The 10,543-nt window shown below is 36.7% G+C and overlaps 1 non-coding gene across 1 annotated transcript; it reads right to left on the bottom strand.

The window, feature by feature from the left end:
- Nucleotides 1–7,602: 7,602 nt before the first annotated feature.
- On the bottom strand, nt 7,603–7,706 carry LOC130978321 (small nucleolar RNA R71). The gene has a single exon (XR_009085971.1). It is a non-coding gene; the product is annotated as a small nucleolar RNA R71 (small nucleolar RNA).
- Between the last annotated feature and the right edge of the window lie 2,837 nt (nt 7,707–10,543).

The raw sequence follows: 10,543 nt of genomic DNA, 5'->3' as shown, positions 1-10,543 counted from the left end.
GTAGCTGTGTTCAAGAATCATCATACTTAACTAGGAGAATCAATAACACTATCTGGATTCTGAATTCCTAAAGAAGTCAATCATTCTGAATTCCAAAGGATAAAGTGAGATGCCAAAACTATTCAGAGGCAAAAAGCTAAAAGCCCCGCTCATCTAATTAACACTGATCTTCATAGATGTTTTTGGAGTTCATTGCATATTCTCTTCTTTTTATCTTATTTGATTTTCAGTTGCTTGAGGACAAGCAACAATTTAAGTTTGGTGTGTGATGAGCGGATAATTTGTACGCTTTTTGGCATTGTTTTAGTATGTTTTTAGTAGTTTTAGTTGAGTTCTTAGTATATTTTATTAGTTTTAGTTAAAATTCACTTTTCTAGACTTTACTATGAGTTTGTGTGTTTTTCTGTGATTTCAGGTATTTTCTGGCTGAAATTGAGGGACCTGAGCAAAAATCTGATTCAGAGACTGAAAAGGACTGCAGATGCTGTTGGATTCTGACCTCCCTGCACTCGAAGTGGATTCTCTGGAGTTACAGAAGCCCAATTGGCACGCTCTCAACGGCGTTGGAAAGTAGACATCCTGGGCTTTCCAGCAATATATGATAGTCCATACTTTGCCCAAGATTTGATGGCCCAAACCGGCGTTCAAAGTCACCCTCAGAATTCCCAGCGTTAAACGCCGGAACTGGCACCAAAGTGGGAGTTAAACGCCCAAACTGGCACAAAAGCTGGCGTTTAACTCCAAGAAGAGTCTCTACACGAAAATGCTTCATTGCTCAGCCCAAGCACACACCAAGTGGGCCCGGAAGTGGATTTTTATGTCATTTACTCATCTTTGTAAATCTTAGGCTACTAGTTCCCTATAAGTAGGACTTTTTACTATTGTATTTGACATCTTGGGATCTTAGATCATCTTTAGGTCTTTGAATCCTTTGATCATTTGGGAGGCTGGCCTCACGGCCATGCCTAGACCTTGTTCTTATGTATTTTCAACGGTGGAGTTTCTACACACCATAGATTAAGGTGTGGAGCTCTGCTGTACCTCGAGTATTAATGCAATTACTACTGTTCTTCTATTCAATTCCGCTTGTTCTTATTCCAGATATCATTTGCACTTAAGAACTTGATGAATGTGATTATGTGACGCTCATCATTCTCACTTATGAACGCGTGATTGACAACCACTGCCGTTCTACAAGCAACAAGGCTCTAATGTTTATCTCTTGGATTCCTGATACATGATGCATGGTTAATCGCCTGACAATCGAGTGCTCGCCTGACAAACGAGCCAGCCATTCCGTGAGATCAGAGTCTTCGTGGTATAGGCAAGAACTGATGGCGGCATTCAAGAGAATCCGGAAGGTCTAACCTTGTCTGTGGTATTCTGAGTAGGATTCAATGATTGAATGACTGTGACGTGCTTCAAACTCCTGAGGGCGGGGCGTTAGTGACAGACGCAAAAGAATTACTAGATTCTATTCCGGCCTGATCGAGAACCGACAGATGGATAGCCGTGATATTGAGCACCAAGTTTTTGGGGCCATTACTAGGGATTATTTGAGTTTTGAAAAGTAGTGATCACAATTTCGCACACCAGGCCACTATGGCAAATTATATATCAAATCGAAGCCCCGAACGTTAGCTTTCCAACGCAACTGGAACCTCATCATTTGGATCTCTATAGCTCAAGTTATGGTCATTTTAGTGCGAGAGGGTCAGGCTGACAGCTTTACAGTTCCTTCGGTTTCTTGTATTCCTTCCACTTTTGCATGCTTCCTTTCCATCCTCTAAGCCATTCTTGCCCTGTAATCCCTAAAATCACTTAACACACATATCACGGCATCGAATGATAATAAGAGAGGATTTAAATAAAAGAAAATAAAAGTCAAAGAAGCATGTTTTCAATCATAGCACAAAATCAGGAAGGAGAATGTAAAACCATGCAAATCATATGAATAAGTGGGTAAAGAGTTGATAAAAACCACTCAATTGAGCACAAGATAAACCATAAAATAGTGGTTTATCAACCTCCCCACACTTAAACATTAGCATGTCCTCATGCTAAGCTCAAGAGAAGCTATAAAGAAGTGAAGAGGAATGATAGAGAGTATGCAATGCAACCTATCTATGTGAATGCAACTACATGCAAAATGTTTCTACCTACTTGGTTAAAAGCGAATAAGTTCTCCAAAAAAAATAATTCAAATTTCACTAATTCAAATCACACAATAAAAGATAAGTAAACTTGTAAGAAGATAGCTCATGAAAGCAAGGAACATAGAATCAAGCATTGAACCCTTACTGGTAGTGTATATCATTCTAGTCTCTCAAGTGTATAGGGTTATTCATTCTACTATTCTCTAATCATACTTTCTAAACTTTGTTCTTCATCTAACCAATCAACAAATATTTAATGTACCAATGCAAACATCATGAGGTCTTTTCAAGGTTGTAATGGGGCCAAGGCAAGGGCGAGGGTATATGTATGGCTAAGTGAGCTATAAATTGAATCTTTGAGTAACCTAAGATCTCACCTAACATACATACACTTTATATAATTTAAAATGCTTTACCTAGCTACCCAATTTTTTTCACTTTTGTATAACATGCTCATGTATCAGACTTATTTTTTAATTTTGTCCTATGTGCATTGATTCTTTTTATTTTTCACTTGGGGTAATATATTTTTTTTTGTATCCCCTTATTTAATTTCTTAAAAAAAATTTCTATTTTTTTTATTATTTTTATTTTTTTTATCAATGCACATGGTAATTTAATTATTTTGATTTCACATGAGCATGCTTTCCAAATTTTCAAATAACTTATTCAATTCAATTCCCTACTTTTTTCTATCATCCCATGTTCCCATAAAATTCCCCACACTTAAATTATACACATTATCTATCTTAAGCTAACCAAGAATTCAACTTGGAAATTTTTATTTTATTTTTCTGCTTAAGGCTAGTAATGTGGTTATAAAACAAAAGTGGATTAAAAGGCTCAAGGGGGCTAACAAAGGTGATTTAAAGGGTAAGCTTATTTGGGATAAGTGAGTAAAAATTCAAATAATGGCATCAATCATATGCAAGCATGTAAATATACTAAATAATGGACATATAGAATGGAACAAAGCAAAGATTGCAATCATAGAGAAGAAAACACACAAGAATAAAATATTATGGTCAAATAATGTAACCATGCAATTAAGCTCAAAATCTCACAGGTTGTGTGTTCTTTGGCTCAAAAATCATGTTCCAAATACAAATTCAAACAAATTTAACACATAGAAAATTTTAATTTTTTTTATAATTTAAATTAGTGAAATACTATAAAAATTCCTTGAAAAAGAAAATATTACTTCAACCAAGTAGTGACTAAATGCATAAAATCAAACAAACATGCAATCAAATATGCAAATGCAACAATGAACAAACAAAGAAAATTAAACATTGGTGTTGAGATAGAAATAGCTAACCCATGGAGATCGATATCGACTTCCCCACACTTAAAGATTGCACCATCCTCGGTGCATGCTAAGATGTACAAGTGGACGGGCTGCTCCAGCTGAAGTCTTTTCTCCCAGGATTGTGTAGTGATGAGCAGATAATTTATACGCTTTTTGGCATTGTTTTTAGGTAGTTTTAGTATGATCTAGTTACTTTTAGGGATGTTTTCATTAGTTTTTATGCTAAATTCACATTTTTGGACTTTACTACGAGTTTGTGTGATTTTCTATAATTTCAGGTAATTTCTGGCTGAAATTGAGGAACCTGAGCAAAACTCTGATAAGAAGGCTGACAAAGGACTGCTGATGCTATTGGAATCTGACATTCCTGCACTCAAAATGAATTTTCTAGAGCTACAAAACTCCAAATGGTGCGCTCTCAACGACGTTGGAAAGTAGACATCCAGAGCTTTCCAGCAATATATAATAGTTCATACTTTATTCGAGATTTGATGATGTAAACTGGCGCTCAACGCCAGTTCCATGCTGCATTTTGGAGTCAAACGCCAGAAACACGTCACGAACCAGAGTTGAACGCCCAAAACACGTTACAACTTGGAGTTCAACTCCAAGAGAAGCCTCAGCTCGTGGATAGATCAAGCTCAGCCCAAGCACACACCAAGTGGGCCCCGGAAGTGAATTTATGCATCAATTACTTACCTCTGTAAACCCTAGTAGCTAGTTTAGTATAAATAGAACTTTTTACTAGTTTATTAGATATCTTTGATTGTATTATTCAATCTTTGGACGTTTAGTTCTTAGATCTGGGGGCTGGCCATTCGGCCATGCCTGGACCTTTCACTTATGTATTTTCAACGGTGGAGTTTATACACACCATAGATTAAGGGTGTGGAGCTCTACTGTACCTCAAGTTTTAATGCAATTACTACTATCTTCTATCTAATTCGATTTATTCCTGTCTAAGATATTCGTTGCACTTCAACTTGATGAATGTGATGATCCGTGACACTCATCATCATTCTCACCTATGAACGCGCGTGACTGACAACCACTTCCGTTCTACCTTAGACCGGGTGCATATCTCTTGGATTACTTGACCAGAATCTTCGTGGTATAAGCTAGAATTGATGGCGGCATTCATGGGAATCCGGAAAGTCTAACCTTGTCTGTGGTATTCCGAGTAGGATTCCGGGATTGAATGACTGTGACGAGCTTCAAACTTCTGAAGGCTGGGCGTTAGTGACAGACGCAAAAGAATCACTGGATTCTATTCCAACCTGATTGAGAACCGACAGATGATTAGCCGTGCTGTGACAGAGCATTTGGACCATTTTCACTGAGAGGATGGGATGTAGCCATTGACAATGGTGATGCCCTACATACAGCTTGCCATAGAAAGGAGTGATAAAAAAACTGGAAGGAAGAAATAGAAAAGAAAAGATTCAGAAGGAACACAGCACCTCCATACACCTATCTGAATTTCCCACCATTGAATTACATGAGTAACTTTATCTTTATTTTCTATTTATTTTATTATCATTATTTAAACCAATAATCTCTTAATCCTTTTAAATCCGCCTGACTGGGATTTACAAGATGACCATAGCTTACTTCATACCAACAATCTCTGTGGGATCGACCCTTACTCACGTAAGGTATTACTTGGACGACCCAGTACACTTGCTGGTTAGTTGTGCGGAGTTGTGACAAAGTGTGATTAATGTTTAAGAGCACCAAGTCTTTGGAGCCATTGTTGATGATCACAATTTCGTCCACCAAGTTTTTGGCGCCGTTGCTGGGGATTGTTCGAGTATGGACAACTGACGGTTCATCTTGTTGCTCAGATTAGGTAATTTTCTTTCCAAAAAGTTTTCAAAAATTTTTCAAAATTTTTCTTTGTTTTCGTTTTTCCAAAAAAAATATTTTCGAAAAAAATTTTTAAATTATTCTATGGCTTCAAAACTTTCAAGAATGAATTCTAGAGTTTCATGGTAACATGTTAAATCCTAGCTGGCTGTAAAGCTATATCCAAACTCCTTTGGGATTGGTCTTCAACTAATCACCACAATGCATGTAATGGCTGGCTATTAAGCCATGTCCAACCCCTGAATTGGAGCTTTAGGCTAACATAAAAAGATTCTTGGAATTCTTCTTAAAGATTTTGAATTTCTTATTTTCTTTTTCCATATGTTTTTTGAAAAAATATAATAAAAATATAAAAAAATTAAAAAATCATAAAAACCAAAAATATTTTCTGTTTCTTGTTTGAGTCTTGAGTCAATTTTTAAGTTTGGTGTCAATTGCATGTTTTAAAAAATTATTATGCATTTTTCGAAAATTCATGCGTTCATGGTGTTCTTCATGATCTTCAAGTTGTTCTTAGTAAGTCTTCTTGTTTGATCTTGATGTTTTCTTGTTTTGCATCTTTTGTTGTATTTCATATGCATTTTTCGTTTGTTAGAATCCATGCATTAAAGATTTCTAAGGTTGGTGTCTTGCATGTTTTCTTTGCATCAAAAATTTTTCAAAATTATGTTCTTGATGTTCATCATGATCTTCAAAGTGTTCTTGGTGTTCATCTTGATATTCATAGTGTTCTTGCATGCATCATGTGTTTTGATCCAAAATTTTCATGTTTTGGGTCCTTTTTATGTTTTTCTCTCTCATCATCAAAAATTCAAAAATCAAAAACAAATTATCTTTTCCTTATTTCTCTCCAAATTTTTGAAAATTTGAGTTGACTTGGTCAAAAATTTTTAAAATTAGTTGTTTCTTATAGAGTCAAGTCAAATTTTCAATTTTAAAAATCCTATCTTTTCAAAATCGTTTTCAAAAATTAAATCTTTTTTATTTTTTAATTTTATTTTCGAAAATCTTTTTAAATATTTTTCAAAAATCTTTTTTCTTAATTTTATCTTGATTTTCGAAAATTATACTAACAAGTAATATGATTGATTCAAAAATTTGAAGTTTGTTACTTTCTTGTTAAGAAAGGTTCAATCTTTAAATTCTTGAATCATATCTTTTAGTTTCTTGTTAGTCAAGTAATTAATTTTAATTTTAAAAATTAAATCTATCTTATCTTATCTTTTATATCATATCTTTTTCAAAATTTTATCTTTTTCAAAAATTTGATTTTAAAATATCTTATCTAACTTCTTATCTTCTTATCTTTTCAAATTTGATTTTAATATCTTTTTCAACTAACTATTTGACTTTTTGTTTGTTTCTTATCTTTTTCAAAACCACCTAACTACTTTTCCCTCTTTAATTTTCGAAAATATCTCATCTCTTTTTCAAAAATTCTTTTTAATTGTTTTAAATTTTAACTTTAATTATATCTTATCTTTAATTTTCAAAAATCATTAACTACTTTTTCAAAATTATTTTTGAATTCTCTCTCTCTTCTCTTCTTCTATTTATTTATTTATTACTAACAATTCTCTTCACCTCTCTTCATCTCCAATCACTGCCTCTATCCTCACCCTTGTGATTGGATTCTCCACTCTTATTCCTTTCTTCTTCTACTAATAATAAGGATCCTCTTTGTCCAGATATAGAGGATTCCTCTTTTTTTTTCTTTTTTTCTTCTCTTTCATCTAAGCAGGAATATGGAAAAAGGCATCTTTGTTGAAGCTAATCCAGAACCTGAAAGGACTCTGAAGAGGAAACTAAGAGAAGCTAAATTACAACAATCCAAAGGCAAACCCTTCTGAAATTTTCGAACAAGAGAAGGAGATGGCAGCCGAACCCAACGACAATAATGCAAGGAGGATGCTTGGTGATTTCACTAAACCAACGTCCAAGTTTGATGGAAGAAGCATCTCAATTCTTGCCATTGGAGCAAACAATTTTGAGCTGAAACCTCAATTAGTTACTTTGATGCAACAGAACTGCAAGTTTCATGGACTTCCATCTGAAGATCCTTTTCAGTTTTTAACTGAGTTCTTGCAGATTTGTGAGACTGTCAAAACAAATGGAGTAGATCCTGAAGTCTACAGGCTCATGCTTTTTCCTTTTGCTGTAAGAGACAGAGCTAGAACATGGTTGGACTTACAACCTAAAGATAGCCTGGACACCTTGGATAAGCTGGTCACGACCTTCTTGGATAAATTCTTTCCTCCTCAAAAGTTGAGCAAGCTTAGAGTGGATGTTCAGACCTTCAAGCAAAAAGATGGTGAATCCCTCTATGAAGCTTGGGAAAGATACAAGCAGATGACCAAAAAGTGTCCTTCTGACATGTTTTCAGAATGGACCATAATAGAATATATGGTCTATCTGAGTTTTCCAAAATGTCATTGGACCATTCTGCAGGTAGATCCATTCACTTAAAGAAAACGCCTGCAGAAGCTCAAGAACTTATTGACATGGTTGCAAATAACCAATTCATGTACACTTCTGAGAGGAATTTCGTGAATAATGGGACGCCTCAAAGGAAGGGAGTTCTTGAAATTGATTCTCTGAATGCCATATTGGCTCAGAACAAAGTGTTGACTCAGCAAGTCAACATTATTTCTCAAAGTCTGAATGGATGGCAAAATGCATCCAACAGTAATAAAGAGGCAGCTTCTGAAGAAGCTTATGATCCTGAGAACCCTGCAATAGTAGAGATAAATTACATGGGTGAACCTTATGGAAACACCTATAATTCGTCATGGAGAAATCATCCAAATTTCTCATGGAAGGATCAACAAAAGCCTCAACAAGGCTTTAATAATGATGGAAGAAACAGGCTAAGCAATAACAAGCCTTTTCCATCATCTTCTCAGCAACAGACAGAGAATTCTGAGCAGAGCTCCTCTAATTTAGCAAATTTAGTCTCTGATCTATCTAAGGCCACCTTAAGTTTCATGAGTGAAACAAGGTCCTTCATCAGAAATTTGGAGGCACAAGTGGGCCAGCTGAGTAAGAAAGTCACTGAAACTCCTCCCAGTATTCTCCCAAGCAATACAGAAGAAAATCCAAAAGGAAAGTGCAAGGCCATTGATGTAATCAATATGGCCGAATGCACAAGGAAGGAGAAGGACGAAAATCCTAGTGAGGAAGACCTCCTGGGACGTCTCTCAATCAAGAAGGAGTTCCTCATTGAGGACCTATAGGAATCTGAGGCTCATATAGAGACCATAGAGATTCCATTAAATCTCCTTCTGCCATTCATGAGCTCTAAAGATTATTCTTCCTCTGAAGAGGATGAAGATGTAACTGGAGAGCAAGTTGCTCAATATCTAGGAGCCATCATAAAGCTGAATGCCAAGTTATTTGGTGATGAGACTTGGGAAGGTGAACCTCACTTGCTCATTAGTGAACTTGGTACATGGGTTTAACAAACTCTACCTCAAAAGAAACAAGATCGTGGTAAATTATTAATACCCTGTACCATAGGCACCATGACCTTTAACAAGGCTCTGTGTGACCTGGGGTCAGGCATAAATCTTATGCCACTCTTTGTAATGGAGAAACTGGGGATCATTGAGGTACAGCCTGCCTTATTCTCATTACAATTGGCAGACAAGTCAGTAAGAAGTGCTTATGGATTAGTAGAGGACGTGTTGGTAAAGGTTGAAGGCCTTTACATCCCTGCTGGTTTCATAATCTTAGACACTAGGAAGGAAGAGGATGAATGCATCATCCTTGGAAGACCTTTCCTAGCCATAGCAGAAGTTGTGATAGATGTTAACAGAGGAGAATTTGTCCTTCAATTGAATGGGAACTACCTTTTGTTTAAGGCACATGGCTATCCTTCTGTAACAAGGGAGAGTAAGCATGCAGAGCTTCTCTCAATACAGAGTCAAACAGAGCCCCCACAATCAAACTCTAAGTTTGGTGTTGGGAGGCCCAACCAAACTCTAAGTTTAGTGTTGAACCCCCATTATCCAAACTCTAAGTTTGGTGTTGGGAGTCCACAACATTGACCTGAACACCTTTGTGGCTCTATGAGAGCCCACTGTCAAGCTATTGACATTAAAGAAGCGCTTGTTGGGAGGCAACCCAATTTTTATTTATCTAATTTTATTTTTATTTTATTGTTATTTTATGTTTTAGTAGGTTCATGATCATGAGGAGTCCCGAAAAAAATATTAAAATTAAAAACAGAATCAAAAATAGCAGAAGAAAAATCACACCCTGGAGGAAGGACTTACTGGCGTTTAAACGCTAGTAAGGTTCATCTGGCTGGCGTTCAACGCCAGAATAGAGCATGGATCTGGCGCTGAATGCCAGAAACAAGCAACATCATGGTGTTTGAACGCCAGGAATATGCCCTGAGGAAAGCTGGCGCTGAATGCCAGTAACAAGCATGGAACTGGCGTTCAACGCCAGAAACATGCTACATATGGGTGTTGAACGCCCAGAATGAGCATCACTTCGGCGTCTAAATGCCAGAATTGCATGCAAAGGCATTTTACATGCCTAATTGGTGCAGGGATGTAAATCCTTGACACCTCAGAATCTGTAGAACCCACAGGATCATCTCAGGATCTGTAGACCCCACAGGATCCCCACCTACCATATTCTCACCTTACCTCCTAATAATCCTATAACACATTTTCCCAAAAACCCTTCACCAATCACCTCAATCTCTCTTCCCAATTACCCCCTTCACCACTCACATCCTTCCACTCTTTCCCATAAACCCACCTACCTTCAAATTCAAATTTATTTCCCACCCAAACCCACCCTAAATGGTCGAACCTACCCCCTCTCCTCTCCCTATATAAACTCCTCCATTCTCCTTAATTTTCACACAACACAAACCTCTCTTCTCCTTCTTGGCCGAATACACCTCTCCCCATCTCCTCCATATTTTCTTCTTCTTCTTCTTCTTTTCTTTCTTCTCTTGCTCGAGGGCGAGCAATATTTTAAGTTTGGTGTGGTAAAAGCATAAGCTTTTTGTTTTTCCATTACCATTGATGCCACCTAAGGCCGGAGAATCCTCTAGAAAAGGGAAAGGGAAGACAAAAGCTTCCATCTCCGAGTCATGGGAGATGGAAAGATTCATCTCCAAAGCCCATCAAAACCACTTCTATGATGTTGTGGCCAAGAAGAAGGTGATCCCTGAGGTCCCTTTCAAGCTCAAGAA

This window comes from Arachis stenosperma, chromosome 4 (assembly GCF_014773155.1).
Source record: "Arachis stenosperma cultivar V10309 chromosome 4, arast.V10309.gnm1.PFL2, whole genome shotgun sequence".
NCBI classification, from domain to species: Eukaryota; Viridiplantae; Streptophyta; class Magnoliopsida; order Fabales; family Fabaceae; genus Arachis; species Arachis stenosperma.
This window is presented reverse-complemented; position numbering and strand designations above follow the sequence as displayed.